We start from the raw sequence: 22622 nt of genomic DNA, 5'->3' as shown, positions 1-22622 counted from the left end.
TTTCTTGTATACAGTATAATGTAGTGAGGTGTTAAATGACCTCTAAATGTCTAGTACAAGTGTAAATTAAACAGATTAATGAATTATCCATTAAAAGCTCTGTCAATATGAGCTGTAAATCCCACTGCCTTCAGGTATGGATCCCTTTTCTTGATCCTTTTTCTTTCTCTTACTTTCTAACCTTTGTACTTAGAAAGCACATATCTTTGTACTGCAGATAGATAGCTCAACAGAGCAATCAACAATGTGTTTCTATTGTCCTTGGCCCTCAGTGTGGTCACTGGTGCTAAGCCATCACTGTTATACAGCTGAGCAGCTTATGAGGGCTGTTGAGGGAAAGCAAATAGGTCTGTCTGTCTCCCTTGCTGTGTCTTTGTCAACCCCGGTCCCACTGGCTCCCCTTCTGCTGCAGAGATGCTCCTGGCCGTGCTGTGTTGACCGAGGTACAGTAGGCTGAGCACATGGGGCACTAGTGTCACGTGGAGGCAGCTGCTCTGCTGCCAGCCATGCAGGCCTCCTTCATTTTAGAGGACACTGGGACGTGCCATCAGAGAGGCATTTCCCTGCATGGGTAGCTCAGGCAAGTCATCATGCCTCTCAGAAACAGAGTAAATCAAATTTCTTACAGGGCCTGACTGAAAGATCACTGAGCACCACACCTGGAATCATTTAAATTCTAGCATTGCTAGGCATGTGTTTTATTTATCCTTTTAAAATAAATCTGGGAAGTGGTTAGGTTAATGCATACAACCTTAGCCTAAAGGATAAACAGCCAAGCCAATAAATAGAACTTTCAGGCTCCTGCCTATTCCTGTCTATACATGCAATCATCTATAGCACCTGTATCCTCTCTAGTGGATGTTTTATGACCAACACATTAAAGTGTAGAGAAAGAGAAATGCTGGTCAAGTGCAATATATTTAAGTGAGTTTTCCCCTAGGAACCAAAGCATTTAGCTGATGATTGTCGGTTCATGATAAACGTTTTTCTTTTTAATTGTGGAATTGAAATATTGTATTTGTCTAGTTGTTTGAAATTTAATTAATGTGAGGTCTTAGCTTAATACAAAGGACTTTCTGTGCTAAGAGCGCTTAGGGGAAAGGTGGGAGAGAAGGAACAAAGAGAGCAGCTTCAGTAACCGTGTCCATGTCAGCTATTCTCACATGCCCCGGTTGCCAAAAGTCTCCAAGGTACTGCAGCAATGATGCCCAAGAGGTGGTCATTCTAAAGAAACAGGCTGGCAGCCATTACACTGCAGCAGCATGGACTGCAAAGACCCAGAGCAAACGCCTACTTTGGCCCCATGTCTGTTGATTTCCCTTTACTGCCGTTTAGTCAGATAAAAAGGAACTTCAAATGCCTACTGCCACTTCAAGGCTTATCTAAGCAGCAGAAAAATTAGAAACGACTGTGTTTATTTCCCTGTCCCATGCAAATGCAAACTATCAAGAGAAGACAAGGAGGAGATAGAGAGGTAGCTCTGGTCTGTTTTACATGACCTAAGAGATCAGACCTGGAATAATAAAGAGGAAATTTTCCTTCCTCTTCCCTGAAGACACAAATATTTTCTTTTTGCATGATTCTCTCAGAACAACATGCGGACCCTGTTGTTCTGTATGCCTGAAAAAGGCACAGAAACAAAAATGTGAATTTTGCACTTAACAAAAATCAAAGTGTATCTTCTGACAGGCACTATTCTAGTTGTGAGATGTGAAATTGTATATATTCATTACTTCATAGTAGGGCACAAATAGGTTCTTTGGTATTTTTCATCCAGAGTTCAGAAAGTGACAGCAGTGCTCTATTGCTGAAATTACAATGCTTATCACTCCAATCTGCTGCTGTAATTTCCATAAGTAACTCCTGTATGTACAGAGATGTATATGTAACCTCTAGTGAGTAAAATGGCAGAACCAGTCCCTCTTCATAGTCAAAAGAAATCACGGAATGTGTTATTTTTTAATTGGCTTCTGGGGCTGTGACTTCAATTGCAAAATCTTCAATTGCAAGTTACATATAATATCTGTTATTTCACACTGTGCAGTACAAAGGAATCAGTGTAAAATGACTTTCAGTAGTTTAGAGGAATGCTACTAGGTCTAATAGAGAATGATTGAAGGTGATAAATTTGTTAAAAGCTGAATTTTGAGCGCTCCAGTGACCCAAATGTGAGGAAAGCAGAAGGAATCCCACAGGACGGCCATTCGGCCAAGCCCTTTTTCCCCTCGCCCTGTGTGAGCTGCCTCCATGGATGTGGAGAGTGGGCTGGGGGAGAAGCAGGCAGCGGAAAGGGAACTGTGGTTAAGGCCGTGGCTTTGGCGACCGTCTGACTGGATTCATTTTCTGTCCCTGCCTGAGAAAGTCATTTAGGGGACATCCGTGGCACAGTGCCATTCTGCATTTAGTCTGGCTACTAAAAGCAGCTGCGTTCACTGCAAGTAGCAGCAGATAGCTTCTTTGACAGCCTCTCCATCCTCTGTCTGGGAAATGGGAGGTGTAACATCTCCTTTCCGTCACCCTGCTTGTATGCAATCTTCTGTCTGAGCGTAGTGGTACTAACAGCAGACCGAGCTCACGGGTCCAGTCTTTGGCACCTCTTGGCAGTGTTTGGTTTTGCTCCAGGAACAAATGGTACTGGAGTTATTCTTTCGTGGTTGACAGAGGCAGTGAGCGTGCTCTTAGTTTGCTCATGGATGATGACTTCTGCTCACCTGTGAAGCCAGTGAGCTGTTCCTCTACCAATTAAACTCGCACCTGATTACAGCGTGCTGGGACTTCCAGAATCCCTTTCATAACAATGACCAGATCCTTGTATGTGGTGTAACCCTGTAAAATGAAACAGCATCCAGCCACAGTTTTCTTGCTAATCTAGTCATAATGGGTAGAACAAAGACTTGCCTTGATTAATATATAAAATTCAATTTAATATTAATTCTGTTGTAATATTTAATTCCAGAAGCATATCTAGAAGCAAATATTAATGCATTAGATTATTTGAAATGATTTCAGCTACTGTTATTAAACATACTAGAACAAGTATAAAGTATTAATCTTTAAATTTCCATCACGTGTCCTTAAAAATTGATAATTTATTGCTGGATGTTACTTTATTATGAAACTTACACTCACGTACTCCAAACTGAATCATCTTCATGCCCCTAGCAGCACATCTGGTAGAAAAGTATTAAATACTTTTGTACCAATTAGATCAGCTACACTAATGAGATCTGTCTAACCCAGCCATGAGAAGGCAAGCTCACAGTTTAGGCAGTGATCTGCTTTCCCACCCAGGCTGGAACTGATGAAACATCTGAATGCTGTTGCTCCAAATGAACTAGGGAAACCCTTTAAAAAAAAAAAAAAAAAAAAAAAAAGTAAAACCTGGACATGTCTAAACATGCCCAGTGCAGATATTGGAAGTGCAGTGCAAATGCTAGGACAGAAAATATCAGTTGGGCTTTTTTCCCCTTCATCCTGGTTTTGAACACCTACTAAGAGGAAGAAGTATCTTCGTATGTAGGAAAACCTGTGCAAGACAAAACAACATAGTCCCTTTAACCCTCTGGAGGTAAAGTTTACAATTCTGGCTTCTGATAAAGCGGGAAGGATTGACCTTTCATCTTTTCTAGGAGGTTCTGTCTTCTGTGTCGGTGCTTATGATTTTTTTTTATTTAAGTACTGAGTGAGACTTACAGGAAGGAAACTGAGACAGATGGGAGCAAGCAAGAAGGAACATGACTCTAGGGTTGACTGTTTAAGGCACTCACCTGCAGAGAGGAAGGGAAGGAGGAGAAAACGGTTATTTTCTGGTCTCTCTTTCAGGGAATATCTGTCTTCTATCATAAGATGCTGCTGGATAAAAAACAGAAATATTATAAACCTTTAAATTTAAAAATAGAGCTGGTAGAGAGGGGTACGTGGCACAGTCACATTAAGTCTCCTTGGCTAATTTTCATCTTATCTGACTTAATACTGAAGATTTATCTGTTTAAATCTTTGCAGCTTCTGCCTGACCAGCATTCAAAATACTTCACTGAGATCTTTAAAAACTGCACACAGATCCACGACAGAATTCAGTCTCTGTGGACTTAAATGTGCAATCAACTTCCAGTTATTTAACTAGCATCTTTGCAATCACATCCTTTAACAATACACACAGCAAATCACAGCTCCGTTTAATAAAATTAACTTCAGTTAATCAATCCTAAAGTCCCTTTAAACAAGCATCTCATATTTCTTAAAAACAAGAATGCGCCTAAATGATGTAATTATTGTTAACGTCTAATTCTGGATAAAGGACAGAACTTACAATACATATTTTCAATTACAACAATGAAAAGTTCATTGAAACAATTTTACAACACTCCCATTATTCTTTTCCTTCCAATTAAATTATAGACCCACAAGCACTAAACCTCACATAAGTTAGAGATTAAACATGCCTTTAATAACAAAAACAGAAAGGGCCTAGTGTTTTTTTCCAACATCCTTTAGCAGATAACAAATATATCTAAAAAAAATTTTCTTAAAGCATATTAATATGGCCTCCCATCAATAGCCTTATGGCTTGCAAATTAATTCAGCCTTGTTTCTTGTCATCCCTACTTTACGTTGTTTAAGACCTGACTACATAGGTGCACAGGTGCTTGCACCAAACAACGCTGTATTGGCCTACAAAGACCAGAGGTTTTTTTTCAATAGCAAGAAGTATGATTGTTTTGTCATTATCTGAGTTTGATGCAGTAGGTTTATCTCATTGGGGCTGTCAACACAAAGACATTCATGAGACAATGTTCAGGCTGCAAACTATGTAGTTCCTTGACAGCGTCTTCCCAAACTGCTTGCAGATACTCGTGCCAGTTTTACCTTTCTTTCTCGCTCTAGAGACACTTTGATTAGATCTTCTCTGGTCAACTGTAGTGCTCAGTCAGAATCTGCCCTTTGTTTTTTGTTTTGAGTGTGTTTTGTTTGTTCCTGAAACAAAAATATTACCATTTTGCATTAGCCTCTTAGTAGGCCAGCTGCTTGTGTGAGCCATGCTGAAGTGCTGGGTCTGTCCAGGATTAAGGGTGGGGAGATGGAGCATAGGAGAACACGAGGGGTCAGGAGCCTGAAAGACACTTTCCAAGGAGTCACAAAGGGCAGGGCTGCGTGAAGGTGTGCATGGTGTGCTGGGTACTGCCTCATTAACGCTAATGACATGAAAATGTCTTAGAGAAAGCACGAGCCACCCATCCACGTTTCCATCAGCCTGGTAGAATTTTGCCCTCTTAGGGCACCAGCGTGCTCCCCCATCCTGGCAGACACAGCCAGCGTGCATGGGGAGCGGTGGCGGTGGCTATCTGACAGCCAGTGATCCCGGTGTGACAGATCTTGACTTGCCCTTCTCTGCTGTCCATCCTCTGCCATTAACTATTAACTATTCATGCAAGCTCCCAATTAGGCTGTGGAAGATAAGAGCATTAATTGACAAAGTCATATTCCTTAGCATCTGACAAAAACGATGTTACTCTTTCATTTCTCAGGCAGATATTCAGCATTTTATGCTGTGCGTTAATTCTTCCATGTTGAAAATAGATAAGAATGGATAAGCAATGACTGTACTGCTGATCTGGATTTTGAGTCGTTCTTTTTGATTTAGAAGCTTTATTTCAGGATATTAAAACATTTACCTTAGTTTTCCATTTTGTGCTATTTCCTCACTAAGGTATCATTCAGCTGAAGAAACATGCTTTAATACATTCCCTACCAGGATCAAACAGGCAACTCCTAGCTTTACTCATTATGATTAAGGATGGGAGTCATGCTGTGAAAGAGTGACTAAGTGCTCTTATTGAGAGCTGACAATTTTCCTGGAAGATGGATGTGATAACTCCCTAGCAAGCATTTCAGTAAAATGTCCCAATTTTAGAAGATTAGTATATTTTCCTAAATACATATATATATAAGCTTTTCTAAAAGTGCTCACGTCTACAAATCTGTAGGACTCTTCTTAAAGGAATTCTAAAAAGGGAAACTTGGAAATGCCTACCTGACTGTCCCAGAGAACTGCCATCCAGAGGAGCATCCTATAGCAGCACAAGCATTTCATCTTCTGGATTTGTGGAGACACGTAGGATTTGTTGATGCTGAAGGCAGGAAGAAGTCAAGAGGGAAAAAAAGAATTGTGGGAGGTAAGTAACAGACAATGTTCTTCCTAAACAAGTTGATGCCAGATGAAGCCTCAAGTTTGTCTTACTCTTGTAAGTAATCACTGTAGCCATTATAGCTAATAGTTTTTATTATCTTGGAGAACCATCTCACTTGTGTAAATTAATTGCACAATATTTTGCAGTTGTTTTGCTGATATAGGTTAATAGACCCTGAATAGGATAGAGGTATAACTAATGTAAATGAGAATTACAGTATAATTGTGTAGTGGATAGCCACAGGTCTTATGAAACTATATGAAAACAGAAATGCTTTAAATAGAAATGAGGTGTCTTACATGATTTGAAATATTTGCAGTTTGTTATTTTTGTAGCCATAAAAATGCTTTGCCTAAACCAAGCCATTTGGAACTCACCCTTCTGCAGCTGAGTGACTGAGTGGAAGTTTAGCTGTTGTCTTCTGCTGAGAGAGGATTTGGTCCTTCCTTTATTTCCCTTGCCCCCGCCCCCAGTCCTTTTCACATCTGTGGAAGGACTTTTATCAAGAAAATGAAACTCTCTCCCATATAACAAACTTGCTCAGGGCCAGCTGGTGGCCCACATCTTGAATTCAGCATCTGAGATGCTTCCACTGAGCCCGCATCTTTTCTTGGGGGAGGCATGGAGCAGTTGTTCAGGAAATAAAAGATCCCGGCTTATGTTCTAGGAAGAGAGAGGGAGGGCTTCCTACCCTGAGCATGAAGGCGAGAGCAGTGATGTAGCCACACCCTGATCTGTGCCTGCCACTCCTGGGAGGGTGGTCAGGAAATTGCCCTCAATCTCAGATGGCCACTGAGTGTAGTTATCCCATGAGGCTGCTAAGTGAAGACTGCCCGACACACCTTTTCTAACCATCCCACTCCGATTCTTATATATATATTAAAAGTAAGAAAAAACAAGTAAACAAACAAGCAAAAATAGATATACTTACATCTTGAGGTTGTTCTGACAGCATATTCTTCAAAGCTCTTCTCTTTTTGTTTTGAATAATGGAGAAGGTTATGACCTAGTTGCTTACTCCAACGGTAGGCTACGTTCTGTGCTGAATGCAGCCCTTTTAGCAGTAGCTCCTGTTTTACTCAGTACTCCTGGCTCTTAAAAGCTGATGTACAAGTTAAAAGGAACAAACTTGCTTATTGCTTTGGCCTCGAGTAATCAAAGGAACTGAAAATTCATAATGAACAGAGACTGTCGTGTTTGTCCTCCTTGCTAACATAGCTGAATTGATGTTTTCCATCTTTTTTAACCCCCGTCTGATTTTTTCAGACCAATGTAATTTTCTTTATATTTTCCATAGCGTTCTGTTGTACGGTGTTCTGTTTCCAGCGGTGTTTCTGTTATTCCAATTCTAGGCAAAATCATGTACTTCTGAAAATTCATACTGCAGCAGGACAGCTTTGTTTCAGGCTGCCCTTTGAAAGATATTGTAATGCTTGCAAGTTCTGGGCCCTGAATGTTTCCATTTTCCTGCTAAGTGCTGCACACAATTCCAGAGATGTTTGGAGTTCTTGGGCACTGGAATTTCATCACTCTAAGTTCTGCCTCCTTTGCCACATTTTCAAGTGGCAAAATAACTCCTTGTATAAAACATAACATTCAGTTGGATCTGTGTTCCTCTTATTCAAGCTTAAGGAATCCTAAATCTGCCATTTCCTTTTTTTCCTGTCATTTGGTTCGTTATGCTGCTGTGTATATAACTGACTCATCAGTCCTCCTGATCTGAATCATACTCTTTAATATGTGCATTTGTATCTGCATGAGAAATATTTTGAAAACTGTCTGGAAAACACAGAAGCACAGTAGCTCTAGAAAAATAATTTTAGGAGATCCAAGAAAGATTTCAAGAAGCAAAGCAGCTGCTTTTGCATTTTATTTTTCTGAAACTCTTAGTCTTTGGGCTTGGAAATTTATGCTGCGTTCGGGATATCTTTTGGGGAAAAACAGCATGTGTAATGGTGACAGAATCATTGCCAGATTTAAAAATAACCCCAGCAGCAGCAAAATGCTATCCCTTGCAATTCATCTCCCTGCCCCAGCACTCCTTGTATATTTTCAGTTATCATCTTTCACAATTAAATAGTTATAAAATGAATTTTAGGAGAACATAATGTGATTCTGAGCGCACCAAAAACCATGTGGTGTATATCACATACACAGCTTGCTGAACTAAGGAGATAAATTGTCAAGTTAGTTATGTGGAAGCTTTCCACAGTCTCCTTACGTGACCTTGTGCAAGGCCATGAATGTTTGAGGTCAGAGGGAACATAAATATTCATTTCTACATGACTCATTCTGAATACTCCACTAGACAAATATTAAAATAATTCTAGTTAACCAGCACTGAAAGCATTTTGGACATCGAACTTTAATGTTCTACATGTTGGTTTGGCAAAATCGTTTTTTCCAATGCTTTTCCTACTGGAAAACAAAAACTTTGATCAGACTGCCCCCTACAGAAAGCACAGCAGTGCTCTTTTAATGCTACGGTTTATTGTCAGAGATAAAGGAGGATTCAGAGCAAACGTGTCACAACACTGAATTCACCTATAGCTTCCAAAATAAAGGCAAAAATTAGACTAATAACTATTTTTCAAAATATTTAAAGTTCTTATTTTTGGAGGTGTGTGTAAATGTTTATTCACTTCAGGAAATGTCCTTAAAATGCTGCTCTTGCACTCCTTCTCAATTAAGAGCAGGCTGTGGAAGCACAGGCCGTATTTTCTCTACTACTGCAATCTGTATGCTCCTTTTCATTCCTTTTTTTTAAATGAGAATCAGTTCTCCAGACAGAGCCGGAACACGTATTCAACTAAATGTTGAATGACAAGCATTTCAAAATACTTCTGTGTAGTCTCGAGGAGCTCACACTTTAAGTTTTCCTCTTATTACTGGATAAAAAAGCACTTGTCAATGACTTCCATGTAGTGAGCTTTTCCCTTAGTATTTAAACTGTCTCCCAATAGGTCTGTGTATGGCAGAGGAAGGATTACTATGACATTTCATACAACTAGAAGTAAAGGTTTTAATTCATCTTTCACAAGATATGTTTTAAGCATTCAGATACTTCCACATGCTAGGTAAGTGGGTCACTCCAGAAGTAATGCCTCCTATTTATTTCCGTAGAAACTGCAACTGATACAAAGAGCACAATAACACTATTTGAGGGAGCAAATTCTCAGTTACAAAACGCTGTTTTTCAACACAGTCACCACCAGTAGCTGTGCATTTTCACCAGCAATGAACAGGAGCCTCCATGCCACGCTCATAACAACCTGCACCAGCAGAGGTGACTCACGGTTGCTGTCACTGCTACTGAAATGCACCATTCATTGCCTCGCTGTGCTCACATCCACTGTTTGGTCTCCAGAAATGTTCAGCAAGTGTTAATGAATGTCAGTGGGTGCCCTTTTTCCCCTCGGAGGAATTCATTGACACACTTTTACTTCATATGCACTTGTGTGTCTGACACCATTTTGTCAGACTGCCCCTCTGCTGCCGTCTGCCACACAGCAACAACATGCAACAGAATATTGGCATTGTGGGCCAACGTAATAAAGTAGGAAGCGTTACTTTCAGAAATAGTGAAATGTAGTGAAATGCAAATTTGGATTTTGGATAGAATGAGCAAGACAAGCAGCCAGCATTATGAGTTCTGGTTCTTATTGGGCTAAGTATGGGATTAGGTTTCACCTGTTTATTTGAATAGAACTCTGACACGGCCATTAAAAACTTGAATGTGAGCTCCAAAATCTTTCCATCCTCAGACTGCATTAAGGTTTTCCATTTGACAATGCTGATTGAGGAAATAGCATAGAACTGCAAGTTTTTTTGCATGAGTATCAATAGATCTGTGAAAGAGGGAGAATGCCATTTCTAATGATAGACTTTTTTCTTCCGGTATTTACAGATAAGCTAGAAACGTTGTCTGAAAATTTTGCATGTAATAGATGGCAAATACTAACAAAAAAGAAACTAGTTTTGGAGGAAAGTTTCGAAATGAGACCCTGTTTTCTCCGCCTGACGGTGCTTTCCCAGAGACTATTTGGCTTTTATGACATCCCTTGCAATTCCAAGTCCCGCCGGTTGAATAGCGGCAGCAAGTTTCTCAGAGATCACTGCCTTTCCTACTTTTTTTGGCTGTATAGTTTCGAAGGCGTGCCAGATCCTGGCTTCACATAAGATAATTCCCAAAAAGAGTCAGAGAAAACACAGTATTTTCATTATGAATTCGGCACCCTTGAATATTTTGAGAAACTAAATTATTCAGTCAGATTCTTTATTTACTAGGGAAGGGGAAGGCTCTTTCTTTCCCACAACAAAGGAAATAATACTCCACGATTAAATCTCAGATCGCACAGTTAGGTGACCTATTTCCAGATGGACCATAAACCAAAGGGATGCTGTCATTAGTCCCTTTCTGCTTTGTGAGTTTGTTTGGATCTGGAAAGAAACAACCCAGAAGCGTTGGTGCTTATTCTCACACTAAGCATCCATTGTCTTTCAACATCCATTACGAAGAGAGAAACTCAAACTAAGTATGATCACAGTGTCTCACATCTTGATGATCATAATCATTTCCAGATTTTAAAAACAAAAATGATTCTCGCTAGGAAACTTGGTAAACTGAAGATCCAAAATGAAACATCAGAAAACATCACCAAATTGAAGCCTGTTGAATGTTTGCAGCTGTTTCTTTAGACCTGATTAAGGGGGAGTTTCTGAGAAGAGCTTTACAGGTTCAAAGAAGGTGAGGCTATTTGGCAATTGAAATGAAGTCTCCAATTAATATGTGTAATTTGAATGATTGTGATTGAATAACACGATTTTTTTTCCTACTTGCACTTTTGTTATGAGATGCCGTAACGTTTATTGTGATGCTCTTAAAAGTTTTTAACTATGTTTATAAGGGTAAGTAATTTTTTGCTTAAATATTGGATCTACAGGTTGCTCAAAAATCTGGATGAATATGTAATGCTGTGGGATTTAACTAACGAAATTCCCGCGTTTTTAAAGACAAAGTCGGACTACTTGATTTTTAACTCCTTTGAAACACTGCCTCATTTCTTTTTATTTTCACAATTTTTTTTGCATTATATTTCTAGGCATGGTCCCATTATTCCACCCATGCTCCCTAATGGTAGAGAAAGATTTGTTTTAGAAGAAGTGACGTAAGAATGTAGTAAAAAGAAAGGGAGGTCAAATTTTAATGTAATGTATGGAAGGCATTAGTCCTCCAGTAAATGTAAGATATTATGTCAATGGAAGTGGAGTCAAAGGGCCTCATTACTTTTGATCTTTTAGATAGATTTGCTACAGATTTCTTTAACTGTATTCCCACATTGTGTAACTATCATAAAGTTTGTCTTATTGGAGTCTTGCTCTATAAAGGATATATTTTGCAGAAATGCATTTTTTTCCTTAATCTTTCAGTTTAAAAGTGATTCTTGGCATCTCCAGAGGCTGTTTATGCAAAAGTCTAAATTCTTGCTTCTCTTTGTGGTCAGGCTTGTAGTTACAGTGTGATAACAGCAACAGCAAAGTAATTCTATCTTTTTTAATATTTGCAAATACTTTTTGTCTTCCATTTCTTCTGGGAAGGCTGAATAAATATGTCATTTTTAAGCAAGTTATAGTTAAGCGGCCAAGTTTTGTCATGGGGTGCTACATTGCTAACTGTGATTTAATGTTTTGTTCCCACTCAAAAACACAGGTTTTGCATGTCTGTCACAAAGGCATTACCAAATAATTTTGATATATGCAAAATCTGCAGAAAATATCCTCACAACTTAACTCATGACATCAACTTTTATACTATCATTATGAATCTTAACAGATGTTACATTTAATAATTACTGCAATTAACAGATTTATCAGGATAATCTTCTATGTTGATGGTTTTTGGCCCTGGTTAGGCCCAAAATGCATATAAATTATTCAAGGAAGACTACAGGGAGGCTTCCTTTATTGATGCTTTTCAAGGATTCATTGTTTGCTTAAATGCTTAGAGATTGATCCATCTAAATACTTCTGACCATATCACTGTAATAAGAGACAACATTATAAAAGGAAAAAAATATGCACTGAGTTAAAAAGTACCTTAAGCATGAACAGAAACATTCTTTTTGACTAGGAACGTTTTTCATTAGCATCAGAATGACCCTTGTCTTACGTCTGTATTTCCCTTATTTTCCCTTCTCTGAATACTCAAAGATTTCAACCCATTTCAACATGTCATTTTCTGTAATTCAAGTAAAATAATATATAAATAGATTTATGTTTGTCTTGCAAATTAGAGTTATACTCTTGGCAGCAAAAATTAAGGAGCTGGCGGTTGGAAAAAAAAAAAAAAGAACTTCCTTCCCTTGTTTTGTCCTAGCTCCGTCCTTCCCTTGCCAACAATCACAACTCTTTCTTCAAAGGGAACATGCAGTGAGAGAAAGCCTGACTTTTCAGTTTCTCTTTTGCATTGAGCAAGTTGATGCAAATTGAGCACTGCAACTCCAGGCATTTTCTTGCTAGGCTCCTAAGGAAGCTTCTAAGATGTTGTCTACGACATGTGCCAAAATGGTTTCTTAAATTACACCTCCACTACTCTAAGTAAAAGAGAAAACATCTGTTACAAAGTGTTTTTCTCAGCACTTTAAATCTGAAATACAAAAATACCTAGTTTTGTTTTGCAAAACTGGAGGACACTGTGGCCCAGATACACAGATTATGTTGCACAGATGCAGGCGAACTCTTACAGACAGGCAGCCATCTAATACAACTGCACAGCGTCAGACTTCTGGCTCAGAACTCTCCTTGAAATACAGGGCAAGTCTACCTTTTGGTTGGTTGCCAAATTGTCAGAAATTCACAGATAATTACATTAGGGTGAGGCATTAACATGAAACGTGGCAGGATGAGTGACCTGTCTAATATACAATCAGAGATGATGTTTCAGATTTTTTCTTTCCTCTTAGATTCCACACAGATATGAACTTGGTCCTCATGGACATATTCCACAGGCATAAATCACAGAAGGCTTCATAGGACAGGGGCATGGATTGTTTTTTTCTAGGACAGTGTGCCACATCATAGAGCTTTGTATTGCATAACTTTTACTGTTGATTAAAACTGGCCTTCTTCCCTATTTTCGTAACTGCTGTTCTGTCTTAACTTTAGCCATCATCTTTGAGTGTAAGTTACTAACTGAATAAAGTAGAAAAGAAAGGGGAGGAATAAGTATAGTATTTGCAAAAGTGAATAATTGATCAGTAAGGTATTTTTTTCCCATATGTGGCTTTTATTTCTTAAATTTTATTCATTTCTGATTTTTGAGTATCTAAACTGCAAGCGCTATGCAGTATTGCAGATTCATAAGGCAAACAGATGATCGCTGGTTAAAATATGCATATAAAATTCCTCCTCATTTCCAATAATTTTTTTCTCTCCGTTAATCTTTTCCTTTCCATTTGAGACTGTGTATCTTTTATTCTCCTCATTGGTCACAAGTAGAAGATAAGAAAACAGTGCAGTCTTAAGTTATGTCTGCAATGAAATGTCTTCCTTTTCTGTTTTTCATACCAACGTAAACCTCTGACAATGCCAATTTGGATCATAAATGTGATGGAAGTTGGACTTCTACTGAAAGTAGAGAATAGCACTTCCTAAAAACCCGAGAATGTGCAAGCATGCATGCCCGTCAGCTGACTGTGCTCTTATTCGTTCCCTGGCATGAAAGAAGTGATCTGGCAATGCTGCTTCTCAAGAGATACCTAAAAACAAGGCAAAGAGGGAAAAAATGCAGTAGAAATGTGTGAGATAAGGGGGAGGAAGTAAATGGAAAATCAGATTATTACATTTTCTAGTTCTCTGACTGCTTGCAGACAGCACTGGACAACTTGCCAGGAAAATGTGACTGCTAGCCCTAATGAGTCAAATATTTGTGAGGAATGCTGATTTTATAACCAGTCAAAGAGTCTGAAAGAACACGTTTCTTTCAACTGTGCAGCAGAGATGGACTGGCTAAACAATAATAATTAATATAATTTGCTTTAAAAAGCAACATTCTTCCACTAATGTATTTTACATTAGCCAAGGAAGGTTTGCAATAGCTGTTGTAGGCTTTGGTTCTACAGTCATGGGACACTAACTTATTAGTAAACAACACATCAGAAATACGTGTAACTTCATGCGATGCGTAGAACAAGCAAGTAATTCTAAGCGCACTTAAGTAACGGTCCTTGAAATTTTGAGTCTGAGAGGCCAGCTAACAGTAGGAAGCTATTTTACCTCTCAATCTTGCTTTATTTTATTCTCCTATGACTGGATACTATAGCATATGACATATGGTCTGCTTAAATTAGGCAGGCACTCAAAACCTTGTTCCTTCATTTCAGCGTGTGAAGCCAGGTTGTCTATTAATAGGAAAAGCCCTGGAAGAATGTGTATGTAGCAGTCAGTCTCTGCATGGGGGAAATGAAAGCTATGATACAATAGGGAATAAAATGAATTTCTTGTGTATTACAGCCAGAACCACTATAACCTAATACCGTTCCAAACAAAGTGTAGAAGTGCTGTTATATCTGCATGTCTAGGAGGTGGCATGCTAGTATGTGTATGTGTTATCCAGCATACAGACTTTCCAGAGTGATCTCCAGGTTGTAATGGACAACCTCTTTCCTGCCAGCAGAAGCCAGAGAGGAATAAACCAAGACCACCAGCTAAGTCATTGCATAATATGCCGTGGATATGAACATTGAATGCCCTCAGGTATTGTGTTTAAATGAAAGGCTTTAGCCAAAAAAAGAAAAGAGATGCATATAAAAAGGGTGTTAAATACATAATTTTCTTCTTTTAGAAAACTATAATTTTTACAAGAATGTTGCAAAAGAATCGTATGAGAAATATCCAACAAAATGTCCGCTTCACGATGTCGCTTGCTTCAAGCTTCCAAAAATCATTAAAAATAATTACACTGATTGGAAGCTATAAAGTTTACTATATGATGATTATTATGCAAGAATTTATATATATGTAAAATATTATAAAGCTCAGTTGATTACTGCAATATCCATTCCTCTGATTTTGACAAATGGAATTTTTCAGGGATGATTCTATACTGCATAGCACTGCAGAGATCATTTTCCTAACCCATCACTTTGACTGTCAAATATAAAACTCTTTTTCTATCTGATATAAGCAGCTTGTCTTCACTTTCAAAGCCATTCATAGCTTCCCCTCATCCTACCTATCGTCTCTCATTCAGGATCAAGAAACCACTTCTTTCACTGATTAGCCCATGATGCCAGCCTCTTCCATCTACTTCTTAGATTTTCAGTCACTCCGTTTCAAGCTTTATCCTATGCCATGCCATGCATTTGGGAAGAGCTTCTTTAGACATCTGCAAAGCTACCTCATTATCTTCCTTCTAATCCCATCTGTGAGGTTTCCCTGCCATCATGGCTTCAAAAGAAGTTTCTGAGTTTGGACTGTATTGATCTAGTTATAATGAGCAGCACCCCCCCCCCCCAAAAAAAAAAAAAAAAAAAAAAAAGATTTCTGGATCAAATTTGAATGGATCATTCCCAAAGATAAGAAGGTTAGTACTTCCTACTGAGATGCAGCACTGTTGTTTCTGGTATGGTTACAAGTGCCTTGTTTTCAAAGATGGTGCCTTGCTGTTTTAGGGAGGCAAAATATTTCAGCTTGAAAACAGAAAAGAATGAATTTAAGGCTGATATGTCTGGATTATCGGAGCAATTGAGGTAGTCACTGACATTTCTGAAATGAGAAGATGCTCCAGGGGTGATTTGGCCTTTTCCTTCATGTGGCATGTGATTGACAAGAAAATATATGATTTATATCGGCTAAGTGAAACAGTGATCCTGTGGCTGGGTGCAGACATTAGAAAAATCCCGTATTTGTGAGGAAAGATTGGATAGGCATTTTTAGTTTTGGTGACCAATTTGGGGGGCATTTGGGGACACACGGCATTGTCTCTGGTTTGCTCAGATTTCTGTTGTGGAATGAACGAGTGAGTAGTCATGGGAACCATTGTATTGCACTGGGTCATCATCTTAGCTGAGTGTGTTTTTCTTTGAAGCAATTAAATCTGTAGCCTTGAACATGTTTGTGTGTTGTGTCACTTCGTATTTTCATCCCCAGTGGCAATGACTCAGGACCAAATCATTCTTTGCAGGAATTACCTACAAAGGAAACTGGAAACTCCGTGGCATCTGTGTCATCCTTCTCTCCAGATGGTGCCTCCAAATCTCTTCTGAAATGGCATGTGTAGAGCAGAGTGTGTAAGTACTTCTTGTCTTGCTGTAAGAGGCTCTAATTTTTGTGCAGATTTACTTTCATGGTGCTTGAGGAAGGTGCCTGCCTCCTCCGCTTTGCCTTGCTGCCCTCCTGGTGTATCAGGGCACTGTCATAGGTCCTGCAGAGACAGGAGGCCACAGTTTCCCCAAACTCCTCACTTCTTGGGCCTCTTCTGTGTAACCATCAGGGTTCTCATCTCCCAGTCTATCAGAGGTTATGACTGCAGAAGTATCAGCATGCTGCTCAATTACTCTGCATGAGGATGCAACAGAAACATTCAGAACTCTTGGTTTATTGCTGAGCACTTTGTTGTGCTCGCATGTTTGTCTGGCTACAATCTTCAAACACATCTTAGAATTTTCAAGTGATTGAAATGTCTTCTAGAGAATAATGAGTAGGTCCAATTTGGGAATCTTTAGCATCGGGAATAACCATTCTTAAACCTTTTTCGTTGCCCTTCCATAATTTTTCAGAAGTAGATCTTAGAAAGTCAGGCTGGGAATTCTCCAAGGCACCAAATGGATGTAGCAAGACATGATCTCGTTCAGAATTTCAGTCTAAAAACACCCACGGAGCTGTGCAGATTTCCCAAAATAAAAAGTAAAATCACTCCCAGACTGAGCTTTTTTTTGCCAAGTTTCAGCAGAAAACTATATTTTTGTAGGCAAGCTATCAATCTCTGAAAGTAAGAGTTTATGTGGAAATGCTGATACAGCCTTAGCTATAGCACTGGTAATGGCTATAGCACTCAACAATGATTTGACTCTGAAGGCCATTAATCCCAAAGAAAACTTTCTTGGAAGAAGTTGAACTTTGGAGGTCAATGAGATCTCAGAGGAAGCTGGTCTGAAAACTGAGAAAAGCCGCTTTTGTCCATGTAAATCAATTGTTATTGTTTTCCTGTCTGAGAAAATTTTAATGCAAAGACTAAGGATTTACAAACAGGAAATGGAAGAACCTCAAAAGGTCTTCTAAGAAGTAGTGATTCATAATGTTATTTTTTTAGATAGTGCTATTTTAAAACCTTGTTCTGAAGCCGTGCTGAAGGGTTAACTGAAGGAAGTACTACGTAATTCACTCATGTCCTGGTTTTAAGCTTACGGACAATTTTATTCCATGGAAGAGTAATTACAAATTCTATTTTGCAAGAACAAGCTGTCATGTTTCAGCAGACTTTGCAATGATTAACAGAAAACAAGCAAGAAATCTTAACAACACAGGCTAGATAATCTGGAGAAATACTTTAAAAACTGTTTTAAGACAAAAGAAAAAAAATCACGCTAATCCAGCTTAAAGGGAAGCAGTAAGAGCACATGGCTTCACAATAAGGTTACCTGAGACAGAAGTGTGAGTCTTCAAGTGTAGCACAAGGAGCACACTTAACTTCTACCAGGAATATCCAGGACTCTAACGACATCGAGTCTCTGTGACTTAATTCCTTAAAAAGCCATCCCTTTAGGGTTTTGCAAGCGGTCAAGCCTGCTGTTAGGGTCTGACACACTTCCTGGCATTAGAACTGAAGAATGCTTGAAATCATAGCACTAAATGCTCCCCCGCTACAGCCAGATAAATCACAGCCTCACTGAGAGCCTGAAAGCAAAACGCAGACAATAAGGACTAATTATTTTGTGTATTTGCTACAGGTTGTTTGCTAGGCTTCTGATTCTTCATCAGCCTAACGAACAGGATCCTACTATGTCCCTTCTTTGTTTAAGAACTTTTTGGAATCAACGACACCCAACCAGCTCATTTGCCAAATTAAATAATACCAATGAAGGTATTTTGAAATTGGCCTTCTTTTATTGAATTCATGCAAGTAAATTACTCACTAATAGTTGAGACTGTGAGAGTGGGCTTATAATTACTAATTAATCACAGTCAGTAATTACTGTGTCTTACTTAGTGCATTTTCTTCATTTTGTATTGTTTTCCTGGTGATTCCAGAAACATTGATAATTTATATTAAAAAAGCTGCTGAGTAGAAAAAATTTGTCATACTTAAATGGAAGCATGAGAAAAGCATCATCAATACAGGAACGCATATGAGCACTATCCAGTTGCTCTAGTAGGAGGCTCTGCACAGCACTGCCAATGTCACAAGCTCTCACTATACGCACTAGTTAGTCATCAAAATCACTGGAACTGTGCAAACTTTCCACATGGTGGAAGAGTAGGTTTGGCAATGCAAGGATCTGCTTTATACCTTGAACTTCTTTAAGCTTCTGTGAATAAATCTTTCCATCCTTAAAATGAAGATAATAAGTAAGACCTGCCTCTTTTAAAAGAGCTATGCCATGGTGTCCTGTTGCTGTGCACAGTATTTTAAGAAATATTACATTACCTACAGAACTGCACTACTGATCACATAGCATTGCTTTCTTAAGTTTCTGAAAGCAGGAATTTTGATTAATCTGGCTGCAGTGATGTAAAGAGCATAAGTACCACACACACTGATGACCACAAAATGTGCATATCTATTTTTGATCTATGTTTAACACACAAGCTTGAAACTGTATTTTCTAATAATTTGCACAGAAGGAAAAGGTGAGAAGAAAGAAAAGCAGAAAGCTATATCACATGTAGTAAATTTAAATGGTTGATGATAAGTATAAAAATAAGAAACAAAGTTTTACAAAAAATGCTAGCATCTGTCTCAACAGTGATCATTGTCTCTTCTTTTCTCCAAGCTAAACAAGCCCAGCTGCCTCAGCTTTTCTTCATAGCTTTCTTCATAAGAGAGGTGCTCCAGACCTCTGATCATCTTCTTGAGATCAGTGGTTTTTTTCACCACTACTTTTCCTAACATAGCTGATACCTGACAGTTATTAACAATTTGAAATAATAAAGTAGGAATTCATTCCTTTGTAATTAAATGAACAACCATGACAAATTACAGCTATATATAAGCAAGCAAGACTGGGACAACATTTTGTAGCATCTCTTGTTCTTTCAGTTTGATGTAAAGGAAATGAACATTTGTTCAAATTGCACGTTCATTGCTATGCTGCTTGCTGAAGCTCTCTTTCCTATTGCTGACTTCACTGTACACCCAGAGCTAGTCTGCATTTAATGTTTGGACGGCACAGTGTGTTCAGTGTCTGAGACTGCCCTCTCTACTAATCCATGCCAAGGAACAATTCCACAGCTTTTTTTTTAATTACTTTTTTTCCAACAAAAATGTTCATTCCGTGCCATTCCTTTGTTTTTCAGCACAGAGTACATGTCATTCAGCCCTCTGATGGCAACGGTCAGACAACTCTGGGACAAACAGAACGCAAAAGCAGAAATGAGGACTCGCAAATGTGGCTGAAGATGCCCAGAGAGCCGTGTATCTAACAGCCAGAGAGAGGCAGAAGACGTAAGCAAATGAAAAAAGTTTAAGCTGTTACTCTGAAACTGTTTGACTTGTACTGTGTGGCTTGATACTGATTCTTTAAAAAGAATATCCGAAAAGTCACTTAGTAAGGTGTTTTAAACAAGTCAGAAGATTAAGACTGCACACAGAAGAAGCAGGAAGCAACTAACCCCGTAAAGACATGCTATGTACTCATCCAAATTCATGTTTGAATACTCATGTCATAAAGATGATGCCTTCTAAGAGACTACATTTAATCTCTTACTTACCAGGAATATTTTGTGTGAACTGATTTTGCTTTTATTCAAATAGGAGAGAATTTCTGGAAAGATTAAAAAAAATAATTAAAATACTAAACACTTATTTTACTTATAGCACCAATATAACAGATTGTCAGAAGCTTTCTCTACAGAAAGACAGACTTCTGTTTCATGGCTGTTAAATAAGAGAAAAAGTATTTTGTCAATCCTATCAAATGTCTCAGTTTTCAGCACTGAAATAATGCCTACCACTGTTTTCTGCTGATAATTTTTAAATCAAAAGATGTGCCTTTTGACCACTTCTGTGTGCAGTTGAAGTCTGTATGGCTAGTGCTTATTGTGACCTTTGTGCTAGAGAAGAGATGACAAAAATCGTTAAAAAACTGATGTTGCAACATAAGAGAACACAGCAGTTTAAGATGAACCCATTTTAATATGTTTATTGTGATTTTTTCCCCTTCAGAGTAAAGCAGTAGAATAATGCCCAGCTGCATGATAATATTGGCAAGCAAGGCCGTGAATTTCAACTGCAAACCCTAAACACTGAATGTGCTGTGCTTTTTAAAGAAATCCCCTTTTGTACCAGATATGTAATGCCCTTTTGTGCTAGAGTGGTTTGCATAATAATAGTTTTCTTTAGTTATTCGTTGTCATGTGATGGAGCTGCAAAGTGAGCTAGGCAGTAACAGCATAAAAGACAGCTTTCCATTTTTCTCTAATTTTTTGGAGATTTTCTTGTCTTTTAAAATGTAAATACTTTTAACTATCTTCAGAAAAGATATCCAATTATTAACATTTCAGACCTAATTGTTACTTTTCTTTATATCCACCTTCCTATCTGAGCTCTTCAATTTCAGAAGCAGCAGCGGTATTACATCCTTGGCATTTATGGGGAACCTCAAGCATCTTAAATTAATTGGCCACACAATCATCTGGTGTAAATCGGTGTAACTCTGTTCAGAGACAATGATACAATGCTCAAGTCCCTAACTGTAGAACTACTTGATTTTAAAATCCAACTAAAATTCATATTATAAACTATGTAGCCTGTACAGGAGTTGTACATAGGTTACACTGCACCACTGCTAAGATAAAGGTGCTAGCTGACTGAAGTCATCCAAAAAAATTAACATCTAGGATATACCTGAGAACAAGCATAAAATAAAACTTGAAGAATTTACTGATAAGTTTTCCCGTGTAAAATTTTTTAAGATTCCTCTTGGGCTTTTCAATGTGTTCTGATCTGGGTCGTAAGGAATGAATATTTCCCAAAGGAGATATAATTACATTGAAATGGAGCTCAGTCTTATTCACAGCGAAAGCTACAGAGGAGGACTAAAACCAGGGGAAGTTCCCCAGCTAATGTTCAATAAACTAGGCATTATTCTAACTGATACTATCAAGGGATTTTTCCTTTGAAATTGGTGGAATTATGCCAAGTTACTCTAGCTGTGAGTTTGGCCATAAATTACAGTAGGTTTTCAACCCCCGGCCTGCAACCGCTGCAAGGGACCATTTCCAAGAAATCCCTCAAAAGTAACAAAGGAAAGCAAGGCTATTACAAATTAGCTTAAATTCAGAGTGCAGAGAGTTCGTAATCTCACTGGAAAATATTTAAAGGTTTGTGAATTGATAACGGTCAAAAGCAGTCGGGCTAGATTATTTCAGATGAGCTGACAAGGTGGATTAACATAAAACAACACATTATCACATGTCAGCGGTGCAAAGAATACCCAGGAAAAAAAGAACGCTCTGGAGCCCAACAGTCACTGCTTTCACAGCTCCATGTGTCAGAGACCATTATATACAGCCACCCTGCAAAACCTAGAATAAATCCTCGTATCTCTTATCAATACAGCAATTGTATATTCCTGTTTATTAAAATATCTAAGATCTGTCTTTGCTAAATAGAGCAACAAGAAATTTCACAGCTCCAGTGAACCTACCATGAATTAGTACCAGCGACAGAAATACTTTCACTAAAACCATGAAGGGAGTCCTGGAATCTAGGTAAGAGAGTACTGTAATTATTATACAGTCTGAAGTCTTGTAATATGGAATCTCACAACACGGGCTTCTGTCATCTTAGAAATATGAGTTGCCTCATGTCAGCTGGATACCAGATACTGTTAATGCACTGCAGGTTAAGGAACATGTTATACTCAGTTAGTGGTACGGAGAGATATTAGCTTAGATCATTCTCCTTGACTATGCAACCTGAAAAAAGTCTTTCAGAAGGAAAATACTCAGTGGAGTTCTCTGAGATCTTCCACTAGGAAGGTACAGTCCATGCTTCATTTCCTATGTTGTTACAAGGTGCCCTGAGCTTTGCTGGATGAAGCGCTTCTGCCCCGCAGCCCGTGGGATACAGCCCCTTTCTCCAGTATTCCCGTTCCCCTCCCCAGGCTTCTGGGATTCTGAGATATCTTTCTGCTCCCTAGCAGATGTAGCAAGAATCTTATGCGCTCCTCACTTCCTTTTATAATTTCTTGAAGTTTTTGTTCACAGCAAACT

The 22622-nt window shown here is 38.6% G+C and overlaps 2 long non-coding RNA genes across 12 annotated transcripts in view; one reads left to right on the top strand and one right to left on the bottom strand.

Moving 5' to 3' along the window:
- LOC110402498 overlaps positions 1 to 22622 on the top strand; it is a 267102-nt gene that overhangs the window by 212184 nt on the left and 32296 nt on the right. For 9 of the 10 annotated variants that reach the window (XR_002441134.1, XR_002441135.1, XR_002441136.1 and 6 more), the window contains 3 exons: positions 5985 to 6173; positions 16372 to 16477; positions 19704 to 22118. This is a non-coding gene — a long non-coding RNA (uncharacterized LOC110402498). The remainder of the gene's footprint in view (positions 1 to 5984; positions 6174 to 16371; positions 16478 to 19703; positions 22119 to 22622) is intronic. The other variant, XR_002441132.1, reaches the window with a different exon arrangement.
- LOC110402502 lies at positions 3 to 6880 on the bottom strand. Of its 2 annotated transcripts, none has more exons than XR_002441145.1 (4): positions 6566 to 6880; positions 6032 to 6128; positions 3768 to 3852; positions 3 to 2826 (listed from the first exon to the last, which is right to left on the bottom strand). It is a non-coding gene; the product is annotated as an uncharacterized LOC110402502 (long non-coding RNA). The 2 variants fall into 2 exon arrangements; XR_002441144.1 differs by having other exon boundaries at positions 3768 to 3849; positions 6566 to 6873.

This window comes from Numida meleagris, chromosome 7, assembly GCF_002078875.1.
Source record: "Numida meleagris isolate 19003 breed g44 Domestic line chromosome 7, NumMel1.0, whole genome shotgun sequence".
In the NCBI taxonomy this organism is placed as follows: domain Eukaryota; kingdom Metazoa; phylum Chordata; class Aves; order Galliformes; family Numididae; genus Numida; species Numida meleagris.
The sequence above is the reverse complement of the archived record's forward strand: the minus strand, read 5'-3'. Positions and strand labels throughout refer to the sequence as shown.